Raw genomic sequence first — 20287 nt, 5'->3', positions numbered from 1 at the left:
AAAGTGGACATTGATAGGCTGTTTTCACTTGTTGATGAGCCTAAAAGTACAGGAGGACATAAATATAACCTTGCCAGTGGTAGATCTAATAGGGAGTCTAGAAGGAATTCCTTCACATAGATGGTGAGAACATAGAAGAACACTGCCAGAAGCTGCAGTTGAAGCAAATGGCATTAATGTATTTAAAAGGAAATTTGGTGCACAGTAGCAGTATTTGTATGAAAAGCAATTGTTTATAGCTGAACAACAGCTATAAAACTATATTAAAAAATTGTCATTCAATCCACGACTGTTTGTGGGACGCTATTGTGTAGTTTGTTGGACACTAGACTGCTATGTGAGAAGGAGAAGGGACTAGAAGGGGAATGGAGGGTGTGGGCTTGTATGGCATATAAATCCCGCCCAGACTGTTGGGCCTGTTTCCGTGCCGTATCACTCAATGTAACTCTGGCTAGCTCAGAATCGTGCCATCCTTCAATAAGTATTAGATCTAGCCGCAAAAACAATGTCTGGCGAGAGTGTGACCACTCACTGAGCCAGGCTGACACACTATTTCTCCTGAAGCATGGCACCTCCAATAATGCAGTGCACTCCCAGATAAGAGATACTCAAACATGTTGCATCCTTCTTCCGGTAGAACAGTGAAAAGGTTTCGATTCAAAGCAAATCCTTAAATGATTGCTTTTCGTACAAATACTTGGAAGAGGATTCTGATACAATGGTAGTAAATTGGTGGTAAAAGCAATGCCGACATTGTGTTTATGAATAGCACTGCACCATATAATGGGGTAGGTAATGGAAGGCTTTTGTGCTGGTGTATAAAAGCCCTGGATGTACACATTACCTCTGATAACAAATGCTCCATGTTACTAAAAGCAATGAGACCACAAATGTTGGTTCCAATCTAGTTCCTAAGATGGAATCGGAATAATAACAGCATTTCTATTGCGCCTTTCACATTGGGAGGAGATCTCAGAGTGCTTCAGCCAGCGCCGCACAGGCAAGGTTACTAGATACACAACTGAGCCATGCAGCATAATAATAATAATAAAAATAATAATAATAATAATAATCCTTTTTTTGAAATAGCACTTTTCACATCTTCTAGACGTCTCAAAGCGCTTCACAGAATACACTGTAAAGTGAATTGACTGTATATTTGTGGGCGAAATGTGGCAGCCAATTGCACACAGCAGTGTCCCACAAACAGTCATGGATTGAAGTCACCAATTTTATTATTGTTTTTTTTCTTGAGGGATTATTATCAGGTGTGTGGAGTAAGGAAACTTGCCCAAGGTTTCGCTCTGCCGGGAATTGAACCCAGGTCTCTCGCTTGCGAGGCGAGTGCTCTTACCACTGAGCTACAGGACTCCCTAAGCATAGGGAGGGGTTGGCACTGGGGAGGTTGCAGGTGGCAATGAAAGCAGCAACAGGACAATGGGCAATGGCTGGGTGCGCAATGGGAGTGCATTGGGCAGTGTGTGGGAGCAACAGTGGACATGCTGGGCAGGTGCACAACTTGGGTTTCTTGTTGCCTGTAGTGTGAGGATAAGTTTTTATACTTTTGTACAGTAAAGGATTATTCAGAAAAATAGAGAGACAGAGAACAAGTCATAGAGAAAGTTAGAGAAACAGAGAGAATTAGAAAGACCAAGAGTGAGAGGTAAAGTCAGAGAGAGTCATGGCGAGAGAAGGAAGGGTTAGTGTGTTACTATAGTTCTACTCCTGATGGAAAAATCTTTAGGTTCGATGGATGTAAGCAGATTGCATTTTACACAAAGTCCAATTCCCCGCCCTGTTTGTGAGGTTTCTTATGACCCCAGAGCACAAGGTCCATCCGGTGTTCAGATACAGTAACTGACATTACAAGCACTCCCAATTATGTGCCCTGGAGTAACGTAATAATAATTATCCTTGCATTTGATATTGTGCCTTATCATGCTGACAAGATGTCTCAAAGTACCTCACAGGATATACTGTAAAGTGGAGTGACAGTATATTTTGTGGGCAAAATGCGAAGCCAGTTTTGTGCCCAACAATGTCCCACAAACAGCCATGGAATGAGTGACCGATTTGTTTGAGATTGGGGGGATTTGATGTGCAGGACACTGGGAGAAATTCCCTTGTCTTTTCAATAGTGCCATGGGATCTTTAACGTCCACCTGAACAGGTAGACTGGCCCTTGGTTTAATGTCTCATCCGAGGAACGGCATCTCCAACAATGCAACACACCTCCAGCACTACATTGGAATGTCAATAATAATAATAATAATTCTTGCATTTGATATTGCGCCTTATCACATCTTTGAGACGTCTCAAAGAGCTTCACAGAATATACTATAAAGTGAATTGACTGTATATGTTGTAGGCAAAACGCAGCAGCCAATTGCATACAGCAGTGTCCCACAAGCAGTCGTGGATTGAAGTGACCAATTTATTTATTTTTTAAAATCTTTTTATCAATCTAGACTATGTGATTCCAAGTCCTGACATGGAGCTTGAACCCATAAACTTCTGACTCAGAGGCAAGAGTGCTACCACTGAGCACTGACTTGGGCACAATGACAACAACAAGGCTCTGTCTTTCTCTTTCCAGAGGACCACATGTGACCTTAACGACCAAGTGCCGAGCGAGCAGCCCAGGGAGGAGAAGGTGGCAAATTAAATCGAAAATAGGTTTGACACTCCAAGTTCCTGTTCAAATAAACTCTAACTGGGATAGTGCACTTTACAAAGCTCTAGTGTAACCTATAGCCATCCACTTCCTGAGCTGGGAGCAAGGTTGCAGTCTCCTCTCGGAGCACAGAACTGCTGCCACAGGATGAAAAATAACCTCTTATCAAGAACAATATAACTTACATTTGTAAAGTGCCTTTTACATTGGGAGGACGTCCTAAGGCGCTGGACAGTCAAGGATTTGGACCCGAACTGGAAGTTGGAATCAAGAGAAGTGGAAGTTAGGGAGGGTGGCGGTAGGAGGGTGTCCAAAGGCGTGATCAAAGAGGAGGGTCTCGAGATGGGACTTGAAGGAGGCAGGGAGTGGGTGAGGTGAAGGGACTGTGGGATGGAGTTCCAAGGGGTGGGGGAAGAAAGGCCGAAGCCCCAACCGTTGACAGTCTCAACTCTTCACAAATCAATTGCAGCAAACACACAGAGTTAAAGTCAGGAATATTCACATCTTTGGTGTAAATGTAGCTCATTAAGAGGGTCTCTCAGTAATTAAATAAGAGAAGTCCAGTGCAGCTGTTCCTGATGTGACCACCTTTAATCCTGGCCTCCATGTCGTCATCATGTTTGCCTCTTGAGCCTGTGAAAGGAAATCAGGGGAAGACCGTCATTCTTGTAAGCAAATCCAGTTAGATTAGTGAAGAGGGTGGGCAGAGGAGTGGGATGTGGATAGATGAATAACAACAACACCACCATGCAGCATACAGCACCCTTCATAAGTGATAGAGTCTCAGTGTGCTGAATAATAACCTAGTTTGACATGAAGTCTGGGAGAAAGGAGAGGTTGAAGAGGAAAGTCTTCAGGTGCGAACTGAAGATAGGCAGAGAGGGGGCAAGGCTTGAAGTAGGGAGGTCTAGAAGGTCGGGGCATAGTGGCCGAAAGATCAGAGAGGTTGGGAGGTGGTAACTGCAGGTGAGGATCTTGAGGTCAATCCTTTACGAGACATAGAGACAGTGGGACCTGGCAAGGATTGAGTGATGGATTTGAGGAGTTTGGTGCGGGTGAGAATGCATGAAAGGAAATCAGAGAAAGGTCACCATACAGCCAGCTCGGTATTTTGTTACTCACTACAAATGCTGCCAAAAAATCTAATCCATGCTGTCGTCACCTCCTGCATTGTCTTCTTAAACACGCTCCTCACTGCTTCCCCCAGTTCCACCATCCACAAGGTTAAACTTATCCAAAACTCTAATATCCGCATTCCTCACGCGCACCAAACTCTGCACGCCCATCAACCCAATCTTCACCAAGCTCCACTTTCTCCCTGTCTCTGAACAGATTGACTTCAAGGTTGGCAACCTCACCTCATACAAACCCCTTCACGCACAAGCACCTCCCTACCAATCTGCCCTTCACGTACCATATTGCTCTGCCAGCCCTTTCGCTCAGCTAACATTACGCGTCCCTGACTCCCTCCGCAGCTGTTTGCGCCACATTGCTGTGTGCAAAAGTAGCTGCTGCTTGTATTTTATCCAGTCTTTGATAAATCATGTGAAGCTCTTTGAAACATTGTCTTGATGTGAAAGTCTCTTTGTATCAAACGCGAGGTGTATTGTGAATGTGTAATATTCGTTGCTTTTGAATGCCTTCTGTTTCAGTACATCGGTGTCAAATCACATTAACTGGGCAGAATATCCATTACTGTAGGTGATACAAGCCTCTGTTATGTTCATTCAGTGCAAACGTTGTTAACTTGCTGTGCAATACAGTCTTTGGATTAAAGATACCTCCTCAGCATATATTTACCCAGATATATTTTAGAAAATGCTGTGTTTGAACAGCTGAGCTATATAGCTCTTGGCAAAGCTATTAATATTTTACTTGTATTGAAAATTATAAACAGTGGAAAGGTGCAAGGGAGAGAGGGGATAGGGATATGTTGGGAGAGAGGGGGTAGGGGTATGTTGGGAGAGGGGGGGTAGGGTACGTTGGGAGAGAGGGGGTAGGGTACGTTGGGAGGGAGGGGTAGGAATGTGTTGGCAGAGGAAAGGAAGGGAAAGGTGTTGGGTGGCGGGATGGGAAGGGTCATTATGATGATTACTAAAGGAATTTACACGTAGGGGGGACCAGCAAAGAATTGTACAGTGGGAAGGGGGAGTGGGGATGGGGGGGTCTCCTGATGACCAATCATATTTCTATCATCACCAATCATATTTCTCTCAGTATTTAGAGAAAACTGAAGAGTTGAGACATTTGACATAGCATGGCACTGTATCGAATAGTAGGATTATTATTATTGTTGCTTTAAACCTCTCACTATGAGTGTTTAGGATCTCTCTGCAAGATCTTGACTTGCACAGCTGATGGACAGTTTACAATACAGTACAGTGTGTTGGCACAATATATGGAAATGCACAATAATTATTGTATAATGGTTTATGCACAATAATTATTGTGTAATGATGTAATGACTTAATTACAGCCTCTGCTTGTTCGTTCAGCTTCCTGCACATTCTCTGATTCTATTTATAGATCAATAACGTTTCAGCAATCACTAAAAGCCAAGTGCAGAGAGCCATTGGCAAGAGGAAACAGCTTCAGGATTGCAAAGGACAATTTCAGGCCAGACACCGGGATGTTTTTCTTTACCCAGAGAATCATTGTCAAGAAAGGTGGCTGAGGCTAGGACACTGAACGCATTTAGAAACAGCTCAACGCTGTGATTGGAGGAAGTGGATATTCTGGAAGGATGAGATCAAATGGACCAAAGAGCTTTTTTCATCCGGACAAATCTTGTGAATTCGATACAGACAGATAAATAATCCTTGCTTTTGATGCAGGCCTTTCATGTTTTAGGGATATCTCTAAGCGCTTCACGGGTCATACTGTAAAGTGCAGTGACGGTGTATTTTACAGGCGAGCACGTGTTTATGAATAATTTTATCTGGGGGATTGTTGGTCAGGACGCCAGGGAGAAGCTGCCTCCTCTTTTTTTGTATAATGCCCTGGGATTTTTTTCCCACTGCTTGTCCAGTTAGGACCACTCTACAGCAACACAACAAACAACAAATTGCATTTATATAGTGCCTTTCTATCCATTAGGACTTTGGCTGGCAAGATTAACAGGAGCTGAGTGGGATGATTCCCTGCCCCCAGTGACTGGTCTGCCCTTCCAGGTCCTCCCGATGAGCCAGTCTGGCTGTGCTGTCATCAGCAGTTCCCTGGAACTAGACTACTGAGACCTCCACAGAGGGCTGACTTGATTACAACATTCCATTGCCAAACATGTCACATTGGAGTTAATGTCCACCTGAACTGGTAGGGCATGTGGAAGGTATCACCAACTTAGGTTGCAGGATGGGGCTGTGTCAGACATCAAGTCCTGGATGAGAGCCAACTTTCTACAGCTGAATGTCAGCAAGACCAAGACACTCCTGATTGGCTCATGCCAGTGCCTCAGCATCCACAGTTGCATACTCCACATCACCAAGCCAGTCAGGAACCTGGGCGTGTTGTTCGACCCTCAACTGTACTTTCTCCCCTATATCCGTGCCACTTTGCCTACCCCCACCTCCATAACATTGCCTGAATCCACTACTGCCTCAGGCTGCCAAAACCCGCATACATGCATTCGTGCATTCGTCACCTCAACGCTCAACTACGAAAACTCCTTGTCGGCCTCCCCAACGTCTCCCCCCACCAGCTGCAGATCTTCCAGAACTCTGCAGCTTGTGTCCTCTCCCACACCAGGGTCCGTGACCCCATCACCCCCACCGCCCATCACCACGTGCCCTGCTCCACAGGCTCCTCATCCCTCAGAGGTTAGAATTCAAAATCCTCGTTCTCTCTTTCAAGGTACACCACGGCCTTGCCCCATCCTACCTCTCTGATCTACTAATCCCCTATGAACCCATCCCCTCCCTCCGTTCAGGAGGCTCTGGCCTGCTCCATGTCTCCCGCCCAACCAGCCCTACCATCCACGACCAGGCTTTCAGCCTCTCTCTCTCCACCCTTTGGAACTCCATTCCACAATTCCTTTGCCTTGCTCCTTTCCTTACCTCTTTCAAAGGCACAACTCAAGACCCTCCTTTTCGACCGTGCCTTCAGCTGCCCTCCTACCTCTCTGCCCTCCCTCAGCCCAACCCTGCCCCCCAACGCTCGGGTCCTGATACCTGACTGTTCAGCGCCTTGGGACGTCCTCGCGACATGAAAGGCGGTTTACAAATGTAATTTTGTTGTTGTTGTGTAAGGGGATGGGGTGGACTGTGTAAACGTTATCCAATCTATTGCAGATGGCACTCAATGTTATATTCCATTGGTCATAGTCCAAGATTAAGGGTCAGCCTTTTTGAACTGAGTTGAGGAAATATTTCTTCACTCAGAGGGTAGTGAATTTGTGGAATTCTCTACCCCAGAAGGCTGTGGATGATCAATCCTTGAACATATTCAAGACTGAGGTGGATAGATTTCAAAAGGATAGAGGGATTAAGGGATATGGGGAGAGGACAGGTAAATGGAATTAGGTTAGAAGATCAGCCATGATCTTATAAAATGGCAGGGCAGGCTCGATGGGCTGAATGGCCTACTCCTGCTCCGATGTCTTATGGTCTTATGGTCCAGTCTTTTGCTAAATTCAGATACTCATGACTGTCTTCAATCCATCACAAGGATTGTTGGATCTCACAGGACTCGTATCGTTTATTTTAGAAGAATAAAGTTTTTATAGGAAGTCTGGATACAGAAGAACCCATTAAGAAATGCCACACCATGCATATCCATTATACAAAACTGCAGAATTACTTTTATCTTAAAGAAAAGGATAGTTTCATTAGTTACAGCTGTCAGCTGCATATCAATTGCACATTAGAAGCCTCCTTGGGTTCAGTCCCAGATAAGCATCAGAGCAGGACAATGGTGGAGTTCATAAGTGTTGCTCGTGAATTATTCCCATCCCTACAACACATTAATGCTGCTCCCAAAATTCAGGATGCCATAATAATGGCAATCCTTATATTTTATATAGTTTATATTAATATTTTATATTTATATTAATATTAATATTTTATATACAAGTGTTGTAAAGTTGGAGTTGTAATTTTGTGGACAAATGCAAGACTTGAAAGTTTGCATTTCTTTTTCTTCTGCTTCATCTTTGTCCTCGCTGCTCTCTTCCGTGCTTGTGATCAATTTCCTCACTCCTTCAGACTCGTCAGAGTAAAATCATATGTGCTCTTTGAGATGTGCTCCTTACCTGAATATTCCTCAGTTGTCCCCTCCTTGACCTAGACAAAGAGAATACATTTTCCCCTGACCAGCCTGGGTAAAAGGAAGCATTCCAAATTCCAAGACTTGCACACAAAGGACTGGTCAACTTGATAGATTGAGTCAATATCAACTCCATGTACTATTGGTGGCCATCACACACCAACACTGTGCAGGCCTGTCAAAATGCTCTTTATTGCACAAATTTCTCCTGGTTCAGCTGGATGCACTCTCACCTCTGAGTAGGATGTTGTGGGTTCAAACCGAACATTGGGACTTTATGTTCACAGTCAAGGCTGACACTCCACTGCAGTGCTGGGGGTGTGCTGCAGTGTTCGAGATGCCATCCTTCAGATGATACATTAAACCGCGGACCACATCCAGCATGGGCCAGCTGGTGGCCCATGGGCCACGTCCGGCCTGGCTGGTGATTTTATCCGGCCCGAGACCATTTCCAACATTCGAATTTCCACTCCCTCCCTCCCTGGTGAACATCCTCCCAGGGCAGTGGCAGGAGCCGGTGGTAGGGAGGATGCAGCGTGGAGAGTGAAAATACTAATGGCCATTAATAACGTCTGTCAGGCAAGAGTGTCCTCAGCAACTTAGTCCTGTCGCTGCAGATAGTGAACTGCGCGTCTGATTGGGAGAGAGAGACATTGGAAGAGGGGGAGAGAGGGGGGTAGAGTGGGAGGAGAGAGGGAGAGAGGGGCGAGGGGGGAAAGAGTGGGGGGAAGGAGAAAGGAAGATGGGGGAAGGGGGGAGAGAGGGGGAGAGAGGGGAAGGGGGACAGAGAAGAGGAAGAGGACACTCTCCTTCCCTCCCCCTCTCTCTGGCACACACACTCTCTCTCTCAGTTGCTCTTTCATACCACTTCTCATACCTTCTCTTCTCTCTCAAACTCCACCTTCCCCCTCTTCTCTCTCTCTCATACATTCTCTCCCTCTCTCAATTACTCTCTTTCAATCAATCTCATTCAATCTCCCCCCCCCTCTCTGTTTCTCTCCCCTTCTCCCTCACATTCACTCCACCCATCTCACACTCTCTCTCCCCTTCTCACACTATCCCCCTCTCTCAATCTCTCTCTGCTCTCTCCCTCTCTCATAGTCTCTCTCTCTCACTCCCCCTTTCATGCCTCTCTCTCTCACACCTACACTCTCTCCCCTCTCACCCCTTCTAAACACCCTCTCTCTCCCCCTCTCATCCCCTTCACTCTCCCCTGACACATTTGGAAACCCATCACCATGCTCTAAAAGTATCCAAACCAAACTGAGAATTCCATGCATTCCACCAACATATGGAAATCCCATTTTACAGTAATATAATAATAATCCTTGCATTTTATATAGCACCTTATCACATCTTTGAGATGTCTCAAAGCACTTTACAGAATTGACTGTATATTTTGTGGGCAAAACGCAGCAGCCAATTATGCACAGCAGTGTCCCACAAACAGTTATGGGTTGAGTGATATATATATAGTGCTGTATATCCTGTGAAGCTTTGAGATGTCTCAACAATGTGATAAAGCCCTGTATTAAATGCAAGGATTATTATAATTATTATTTAGAGTTGCAAAGGGAAATTTCAGGACAGACACCAGGAAGTATTTCTTTACCCAGATGGTAATTCACATGTAGAACATGGTGAAAGGAAAATGGTTAAGGCAAGGACATTGGACTCACTTAAGAACCAGCTGTGATGGGAGGACAGAAGAAAGGTTATTCTGGAAGCAATAGATTAGAAGGGCTGAAGGGCCTTTTTCATCCGAACCAGTTATCTTGTGTTCAGTTCGCTTTTTTTGAAGGAGTTAATTGGAAAAGTATCCTGGGAGTCTGCTCCACTTAGCCACTTTTGCATGGAAGAAGTGAGCAAATTCAATCTGAAACCTCATCTGAATTGTGCTGATTTCAAACTAATTCGCTTGTCGCTTTAACAGCTTTCTGAATTGAATGAATTGCTCATCTAGTAACTCCACTGGTAACTGATTATCCCCCAATCCCTCAAACCCCCATCTTGCTCACTCTCTATCGGTCTTCAAAAGCCCTGAAAAAATGTTCCTCTTTGACCATGCTTTTACTCAGAGGCCGCTCAAAACAATCTGCCATCTCTCTTACCCTCTCTCCATCTTCCAAAAGTATGGACGTCAGCCTGGCGCAGTGGTCGCCTTCTCACCTCTGAGTCAGAAGGTTGTGCGTTCAAGCCCCACATTAGGACTTGGAATCACATAGTCTAAGCTGACCCTCCAATGCAGTGTTGGACATTGTCATAAACCCATCCTTCGGATGAGACGTTAAACCAAGATCCTCAGCTGCCTGTTCAGGTGGATGTTAAAGATCACATGGGATTATTTGAAAAGAGAAGGGAGTTTCTCTCTCGTGGTGTCCGGACCAATAAATAAAATATATCTCTCACTCCATGGCTGTTTGTGGGACATTGCTGCGCATTTCGTCCATAAATTACACAGTCGCTAAATTTACAGTATAGTCTATGAAGCATTTTGAGACATTTCGACAATGTAATAAGGCGCTATATCAAATGCAAGGAATATTATTACTATATAATATATATATGTGTGTAGCTCAATGATTAAAGCATTCGCCTCACAAGCGAGAGACCTGGGTTCGATTCCTGGCAGGACGAAACCTTGGACAAGTTTCCTTACTCCACAAGCCTGATAATAATCCCTCAAGAAAACAAATAATAATAATTTAGTCACTCAATCCACGACTGTTTGTTGGACACTGCTGTGCGCAATTGGCTGCCGCGATTCGCCCACAAATATAACGTCAATTCACTTTACAGTATATTCTGTGAAGCTCTTTGAGATGTCTAGAGGACTTGAAAAGCACTAGATCAAATGCAAGGATGATGATGATTATTATTATTATATGTTCACTACCCCCCAACATAAAAAGCTTACACTCCCTATAACTGAAGCCTCACAAACCTTAATTGTGGTGCTTATGTTGCCTGATCCACTGCTTCACTTTACCACTTGTGGGCCTCCAACACCTTTTATTTGCTCACCTTTACTCCAGGCACTTCCTGAGGTTTGACTGATGACAACCAGTCCAATCCCAAGTCCATCTTGGGTGATTTCGCTCTCCCCCTCGATTTCCCCACCAACCATAGTTAGTGCTCTGAGAGAACAATCCCAGCTGCCTAGTTTGCCGATAATTAGAGCAGCCATGGACTATGGTCACCTACACTCCCCCTCCGAGACATTACTCCATGTATAGGACACTGTATAACAAGTTGTTATTCGTGAAGCTCAATCCGATTTGTTTTTAGACAGACTCTCAGCTTCTCTGTTGCATTGATCTCTGTTCGTCCCATTCAGGGCACAGTCTGAATGTCCCAGTGAGTTAATTCTGCATCTGAGTGCAGCTTCACAGAATAATCAATAGATTTTTCCATTTCTTTAATATAAAGATTCTGGCGGTGCCAGGAAGAGTAATGAATAGCAGAAGTGTTGCAACAGCTTAAAAGGGTAATTGTTGCCTGATTAAAGTATATTTCAAAACACTTAACAAGACACTTACATTTGATACTTTCACTTTAGAAGGGTGTCTCAAAGCGCTTCACAGTTTAGTAAGTGTATTCTGTAGCTAATTTGGGCACAGTAATATCCTACAAACAGCGATTGAGTGAATAATCAATTTTTGTTGGGATGGGGTGGTGGCTTGACCAGGACACAGGTTAAAAACTCCCTTCTCTTCCCTCATGGTGGATGGGATCTTTAACAACCATCTGAACAGGAAGATACCTCTGACATTGCAGCACCACCGCTCCCAGCACTGCAATGGAATGTCAGCCTGGACTACAAATTCGAAGTGCTGATGTGGGAATTGAACCCGTAGGCTCAGAGGCGAGAGTGCTACCAAACTGAGCCAGGCTGACACACAAGCCTGTGATAATACACCAATACAAGGGTGCAAGTCTTAATATTATTTTAATATTATTTTAATACCAGTGTATAACAGTGATGAATTTGCAGTGTATGAGGATGAGAATACAAAGTAAAATTGATGCTTAAAACATTATAACTAATCTTTACATTTGACATTGTGCCTTTCACGTTGGGAGGTCAACTCAAAGCAGTTCACAGAATTTATTGTAAAATGGAGTGACTGTATTCATTTTGTATGGGTGAATGATTTATTTTTTATGATTTATCATCATCACAGGCTGAAAGGGATATACAATATAGACTGGGCAATCGTACAGGGGTGGTTGAACGTAATAGAGAGTAAATCTGGAGCAATGCTTTCAATTATACCAAAGGAGGCAGTGCAAGAGGGCGTATGTTCAACGGCACTATGGGCAGACACCAGGAAGTAATTCTTTATTTCAGGGGTAATTGATCACTATTATCTGCTTGTCAGTTTGGTATGACTCTCACCTTTTTGTCAGAAGGTCCGAGCTCCACAGCGGGTCTCAGAATTCATACAATCTAGACTGACAATTTAGCGCTGGTAAGTGTTGTATTGTCCGAGGTGCCATACTTCAGATGAGACATTAAACCGAGGTCCAATCTGGCTGTTCAGGTGGGCGTTAAGGGGGCCATAGCACCATGTGAGAAGAGAAGGCAGTTTCTCTCTCGGTATCCTGTCCAAACAATCCTCCAAAATAAAATCGGTCACTCACTCCATGGATGTTTGGGAACACTGCTGCGTGCAAACTGGCTGCCGAGATTCATCCACAAAATAATGTACACAGTCAATCCACTTTACACTACATTATGCAAAATGCTTTGAAAAGTCTCAAGAAAATTGTGAAATTGTTCCCTGTCTGTTTACTCATTTGTGCCCGATGCAATGCTGACTTTCTTGGAGGATTCCAGAAATATAAGCTGGGTGTGGCCACTTATTGGTGACTGGTGGTATTGCAGCAAAATATCCCAAGGCACAGAACTTCACCCCTTCTTTGGCAATGAGACCATTTTATCTTTTATTTCTCAATGGCACAGAATGTTAACTGTGGAAGAACTGAGACTGAAATGTTAATTGCAGGGAATTTCGGTGAGGAACCCCCTGACGGTTGGCCCACCCTGATGATAGCAATAGTAATTGTATTATTAATAATAATCGTAGTAATAATAATAACTCTTGTTTTTCATATAGTGGCTTATCAAGTCTTTGAGATGTCTCAAAGTCCTTCACAATGTAGAGTGTAGTGATTGTGTAAGTAAACGTGGAAGCCAATGTTACATGCAGTAGTGTCCCAAAAACAGGGAATGACCAATTTGCTACCCTCGGGGGAGTTGTTGGCCAGGACAACGGGAGAAAAACCCTTCTCCGATCCACTTCCACTGCAGAAGCTACTGCTTTAAACATGGAGATATATTTTGCTGTCAGAACTGTGCACTTCACTGTACTAGCTCTTTTCAAAGAGCCGTTGGGCCACATTTCACAGACACGTTGGGCCAAATGGCCTCCTTCTATGCTGTAAAATTCTTTGATTCTAATATTCACACAGTCAAACTGCAAGGCAGACTGCACAGCTCCAGCAGCTACAATCAGCCTTTTTTGTTCCCTTTCAAATGGTCCTGAATATGTGCACAGACTCTGAGCACTAAAGCTCACTCACTGACTCCAGCAGTGGCAATTATTATACAATAAAAATTCTTGTATTTGATATACCACTTTATCATGTCATCGAGACATCTCAAAGTGCTTCATAGGATATACTCCATTAAGTGGATTGACTGTATTTTGTGGGACGAAACACAGCAGCAATGTCTCAGTCATGGATTAAGTGACCAATTTTATTTGGGGGATTTGTTGGCCGTGACAGTGGGAAAAACACCATGGGATCTTTGATGTGTACCTGAACAGGCAGATGGAACCTCGGTTTAACATCAGCCCCAGAGTGTGTGTTACGGTTCTGCTGGAGTCTAACCAGCTAAAACCACATAGCTTGTTCTTGAGAGACTTGAGGGCTTTGTCTTGCAGGGGCTAACAGGAGCTGAGTGGGAAGAGTCCCTGCCTCCCACTCAAACTGTTACAAGTGTTAAGGTTGGAGCAGAGACAAGTTTCTATTTTGGTAATGGAAGCCATTTTGAGAATTGGCCTGGACACAGTGAGCTGTTGCTATACTTTAAGTACCTGGACCTCTCCACCCACCAAATCTCAACCTCGGCTGGTGGAAGAGGGGGAATTCAAGGATAAAGAAGGGGTGAGAGAGAGAGAAGGAGAACAGATAAGCAGAGGGAGTTGAGTGAAAAGATAGAGTGAGAGAGAGCAAAGTTAGCAAAGTGAAGAAGAGTGAGGGAGAGAGAGGGAGAGAGATGGAGAGCAGAGTGAGGGAGAATGAGGAAGAGTGAGGTGGAGTGAGGGAGAGTGAGGTGGAGTGAGGGAGAGCGAGGTGGAGTGAGGGACAGTGAGGTGGTGTGAGAGGGAGGGAGAGTGGGGTGGAGAGAGAGAGATTGAAGTGGAGTGAGGGAGATTGAGGGAGAGTGAGGTGGAATGAAGGAGGGTGAGGGAGAGTGAGGTGGAGTGAAGGAGAGTGAAGGAGAGTGAACTGTAGTGATGGAGAATGAGGTGGAATGAGGGAGGGTGGAATTACATTTATAGAGCGCCTTTCACATCAGGAGGACTTCCCAAAGCGCTGAACAGTCAGGTGTTGGGGCCCGAGCATGGGGGAGAGGTGACGTAGGGGTGAGGGAAGGCAGAGAGGTGGGAGGGAGACCAAAGGCATAAAGAGAAAGATCTTGAGACTGGCCTTGAAGGAGGCAAGGGAGGAACCAAAGCGAAGGGATCGTGGGATGGAGTTCCAGAGTGTGGAGGCAGAGAGGCTGAAAGCCCGGCCACCGATGGTAGGGTGGGTCGGGTGAGAGACATGGAGCAGGCCGGAGCTCGATAAACGGAGGTAGTGGGCAGGTTGGTAGGGAGTCAGCAGGTCAGAGAGGTAGGAGGGGGCAAGGCTATGGATGGCCTTAGAGGTGAGGATGAGGATCTTGAACTCGATCCTCTGGGGGATGGGGAGCCATTGGAGTCAAGCGAGAGTGGGAGTGATGGGGTCACGGAGCTTGGTGTGTGAGAGGACACGAGCTGCAGAGTTTTGGAAGAGTTGGGAAGGCCAATGAGAAGGGAGTTCCCGTAATCGAGCCTTGATGTGACGAATGCGTGGGTGAGGGTTTCGGCAGCCTGAGGGGTGAGGCAGTAGCGGAGTCTGGCAATGTTGCGGAGGTGGTGGTAGGCAGTGCTGGTCATGGCGCGGATGTGGGGGAGAAAGGACAGTTTAGGGTCAAACAAGATACCCAGGTTTCTGACTGGCTTAGCGAGGTTGAGTGTGCAGCCGTGGAGGCTGATGCTGCCAGTGCCTCAGGTGCGGAGGGAGAGTGAGGAAGAGTGAGGTGAAGTGAGGGAGAGTGATGTGGAGCGCGGGAGAGTGAGGTGGAGTGAGTGAGAGTGAGGTGGAGTGAGGGAGAGTAAGGTGGAGTAAGGGAGAAGGCGGTGGACTGAGGGAAGATGAGGTGGAATGAGGTTAGAGTAATGTGGAGTGCGGGAGAGTGAGGGAGAATTATGTGGAGAGAGGGAGAATAAGGTGGAATGAGGGAAAGTGAGGTGGAGTGTGGGAGATTGAGGTAGAGAGAGAGTTAGGCGAGGGAGTGAGGGAAAGCGAAGTTGAGTGAACCCAAATGGAACATTTTGAATAATTTACTCTGTAAAATTGTTTGTTCCGCGTGCATCTGATTAAAGGATCTCTTCATGGTTGAAGAAAGCAGGAATTCATTTATATTCATGAATGAAGACTATTACACACATTTGCCGGAAGGAAATTCTCCTGACAATACTGATAAATGAAGCGTGCCTTTAAACTCTTCATTTAGCAAAATCTCCCCACTTTCTGTATTTCAATCATATGGGATTAGCTGCTGAAATTTACTCACTGAATATAAAATGGTTCTCAAGTGCTCGTGTTGGTTGCTACTACCTCTATAAATCTGTAGGTGTTCTTGGTGACAGCCGGGCTAAGTCACTCTCACTCTCGTCTCTGTTTCTGAAGATTGTGAATTCAAGCACCGAGTCAAGGACTTTTGAGCTCATAGGTTGGCACTCCTGTGCAGTGCTGGGGGTGCTCTGCATTGTCCGAGGTGCTGTCCTTGGATGACAAGTCAAATCATTAAACCCCATCTGGGGTTGGCATCAAAGATCTTACTGTAGCAATCAATTTGCACACAACCTTTCTGAATCAGAGACGAGAGTGCTACCAACTGAGCTGGGGTAGAAAGTCTCCCTTTTCTTACTGCCCCATTCCCACCCCGCAAGTTTGGGTTGATAGTCAGCTTTTCAAAGTGCTTTGAGATGGTTTCCCATTCAGCTGTATAAATGCAAATTTTTATTGTAATCCAACCTCAGCGCAGTGTGGATTTCAACTTGTAGCTTCCAACTGAGCTAGGCTGACACCTTGATGTGTGTTACCTTAACATAATCTTTACTAATAAAAGGACAATGTTTGTCAGTGTGTCAGTGTATCTGACACTCACCGATAACCGATTGACATAGAGACATGATTTATACCTCATCACATCTGGCAGTGTCACAGCCATATTTTGTTTTGAGAGGGAGGTGGGGTTCTCCTATCGTTGATGAGTTATATTAAAAATGCTTTAATTAAGATCGAAAATATTCTGCGTCGAGACAGAGGAAAGCACACAACCTTCAGAGAGGTTGGAATCCTAGTAAAAAAAAAACAAGTTGGAAATAAGAAATTAAATTCTGAAGAAAGCTCATTGGGTTTTGTTTTTAACCATCAAGTTAAAGTAAATTTTTGCGTTCTGAGGCCGGGGGTTGGGCGGGGGTGGATTGGGTGGGATTGCAAATGGGGAGGGTGTTTCCACCGCTTCTTCTCTCTTGTTGCATAACAGGTGAAAAAATAACTTTGCTCGTAATTTCAAAACCAGAATTGGCATTTAATTGCTTTTGATCATCTCCTTCTTGTATTGTCAGACTGGCTCAGTTGGTAGCACACTCGCCTCCCAGTCAGAAGATTGTGGGTTCAAGTCGGGACTGAAATAGCATCATCATTCACTTTATGGCTATACGCACATTTTCTGCAAATAAATAGCGAATATCCTGTGAAGCTCTCGATGATGTTATTGTTGCCCGCCACCTAACCAGGCTCAGAAAAGAGAGCAGGGATAATCACGTTAAATCTGTGTTAAGGTTAACATTACAAGAAAGGGTGTCGGAAGCCCTTTAGCACATTTGATCTAATTCTTCCAGAATGCACCTCCATCCTATCATTCTCTTATTGTAACATCTATTGGATTCAACAACAACAACAGCTTGAACCCTGATAGCATCTTAGAGCACTTAACAGAAGAGGGGTTCACGCCGAACTAGAAATGGAGGCACAGTCAAAGAGGAAAGTCTTCAGACGTGATTTGGAGTTGAGCAAAGAGGGGCAAAATGGAGGGATTGAGGCAGGGCGTTCCAGAGATTTGGGGCATAGTGGCTGAAAGCAGTGGGCAAGGAATATTACATCTTATTTGAATCTAGCAAGCCTCAGGGCTGTGTGTCATCCTGGCTCGGTCACTTCCACTCTCACCTCTGAGTCAAAAGGTTGTGGGTTTAAGCTCCAAGTCGGGACTTGGAACTCATATAGTCTGACCTGATATTCTGGTGCAGCGAGGAGTTCAGCATTGTGGAGGCTGGAAGAACTGTACCCAGCACAAGTTGAAGATTTTGGGAGAAAGGAGGATGTGGATGGGAAGAGCAATTCTGGAAGCTTGTCAGAGGAGAATTTTGATAAACTGCCAATGTTTTGAAGACGGACGTAAGAAATCAAGAGAATAGTATCTCTGAAAAAAAGGAAGGAACATGCCACAGATAAAAGGACGCACAATGAGTCTCAGTCTGCCACTGGGCACATTTGGTTAGGCTGATGAATTTTAATTACATTTCCCTGGGTAATGGGTTCAATGTTTTACAGAGCACTGCTCCCTACAAACAGTACAGATGTGACTAAAAAGGAATCTAAATCCAATTTGTCTGTGTTCACAGAGAGCCAGCTTTGAGATGAACTAGCTTTCCCTCATCCTATCTTCCTTTGTACTCATTGTCAGGCTCAGAAAAGAGATCAGCAATAATCACTTTAATCTTATTCATCCATTCACAGTGTTATCTTGCTTTTGGGTTTCTATTTTATTTTGGTTGCAAACGAAGTGACAAGAAAAGCCACCTCTCAGGTCAAAGACATTTTGTTTGTCAGCCTGGCTCAGTCACTTGTGCTCCAGCCTCTGAGTCAGAAGCTTGTGTGTTTAAGTTCCACGTCGGGACTGGAAATGAGGCCTCGTCTACCTGTTCAGATGGATGTTAAAGATCCCACAGCACTATTTGAAAAGAAAAGGGAGTTTTTACATGTGTCCTGGCCAACGATTCCCCAAAGTAAAATTGGTCAACCACTTCCTGACTGTTTGTGGGACGTTGCTCTGTGAATATTGTCTGCCCCACTTGCCCTTTTGTGAAATGCACAAGAACCATGTTTTAAAGGGGAAGGACAGAAGGAATCAGCTATTAAACTGACTGGTGTCAAATATTGTAGAGCCCCCTCCCCCCACTCCTCCCTCGTTAGAAAGTTAGCTCTCATCCAGGACTTGGAGGTTGATGTTGCCAGAGCTTGAGGTGCTGAGGCGCTGGTGTGAGCCAATCAGGAGGGCCTCAATCTTGTTCACATTCAACTGTAGGAAATTTGCCCTCATCCAGGACTTGATATCCAACAGGCAGTCTGTCAGGACAGCAGTGGTCCTGGAGTTGAGGGTGGAGGCAGAAAGATAGAGTTGGGTGTCATCCGCATACATCTGCAGATGATGTCACCAAGAGGGAGCATATAGATATTGAAAAGGATGGGACCAAGGACAGAGCCCTGAGATACTCTGCACGAGATGGTGCGGGGCTTCAGGAGAAGCCGTTTGTGGAGATGAAGTGGAGACGGTGTGAGAGGTAGGATCTGAACCATTCAAAGACAGCACCATGAAGGTTGCACATGTTCAGCACTCGTTCCTTTCACCTTCAGCACCTGGTTCGCAGTCAGCCCAGACTGAAGGGGTCACAGTCTCCCGGCTACTTTTACAGTCTTATTTAAAAGGGATTTGGGCATTAGCAATCCATAAGGGACTGTGCACTGCTCTGTATTTAGAATAAAGGACACCACTGTGGTTGTAAAAGAGCAATAGAGTGGAATCTGGTAGATGTACAGTCACTTGAGAGTCCTACAGCTCAGTGGTTAGAGCAATTGCCTCGCAAGCGAGAGACTTGGGTTCGATTCCCGGTGGCAAAATGTTGGGCAAGTTTTCTAATATGTTGGGCCTCTGTTTACCAAGCAGTAAGTAGGACCCTGGTTGTTAGTCAATTGGTAGATTGCTTTTCCGGGGGTAATAATTCCTTAAAAAAATGATAAATTGATCACTTCAATCCACAATTATTTGTGGGACACTGCTGTGCGCAATTGGCTGCCGTGTTTCTCCCACAAAATACAGTCAATTCACTTTACAGTATTTAAGCGCTTTGAGACATCTAGAAGACGTGATAAGGCTCTATATCAAATGCAAGGATTATTATTATTATCAGGACTTTGAGCTCACAGTCCAAGCCAACACTTCAGTCAGTGAGCTCATAATCTTGTCTAACAACAACATTATATAACTATTTATACAGCGCCTTTCACATCCGGTGGATGTCTTAAGGTACTGAACAGTCAAGAAATTGCACCTGAGCTGCAGATTGGAGTGAAGAGGGGTTGATGGCAAGGGAAGCTGGAAGTGGGAAGATGATTGAAGGAGTGTCTTGTTTGACCTTCAGTTATCCTTTCTACCCCATATCTGCGCCATGATCCGCTCTACCTTACGCCACCTCTGTAACATTGCCCGGCTTTGCCACTGTCTCACACCGCAGGCCCCTCAAATACACATTCATAATGTCCAGGCTTGACTATGCAAACTCCTTTGTTGTCGACCTCCCCAACTCCTCCCTCCATCGGCTGCAGTTCATCCAGATCCCTGGAGCTTGCGTCCTCTCCTGCACTAGGCTCTATGACCCTATAACCCCCATCTTCAGTGGCTTCCCTTCAAACAGAGGATACAGTTCAAGATCGTGGATCTCACTTCAAAGCCCTCCATGGCCTTGCTCCCCTCTACTTCTACGACCTCCTAACCCCTTACCAACCTGCCTGCTCCCACCACTCAGTGGGCTCCAGCCTGCTTCACGTCCCCGCCTTGCCCTCCCCACCATTGGCATGCGAGCCTTCAGTCACTCTGCCCCCACCCTCTGGAATTCCATGCTGCTGTCTCTCCACCTTATCCCCTCTCTTGCCTCCCTCAAGACCCATCACAAGACCCTTCTCTTTGACCAT

The sequence above is a fragment of the Callorhinchus milii genome, unplaced genomic scaffold (assembly GCF_018977255.1).
Source record: "Callorhinchus milii isolate IMCB2004 unplaced genomic scaffold, IMCB_Cmil_1.0 Scaffold6, whole genome shotgun sequence".
Lineage (NCBI taxonomy): Eukaryota > Metazoa > Chordata > Chondrichthyes > Chimaeriformes > Callorhinchidae > Callorhinchus > Callorhinchus milii.
The sequence above is the reverse complement of the archived record's forward strand: the minus strand, read 5'-3'. Positions refer to the sequence as shown.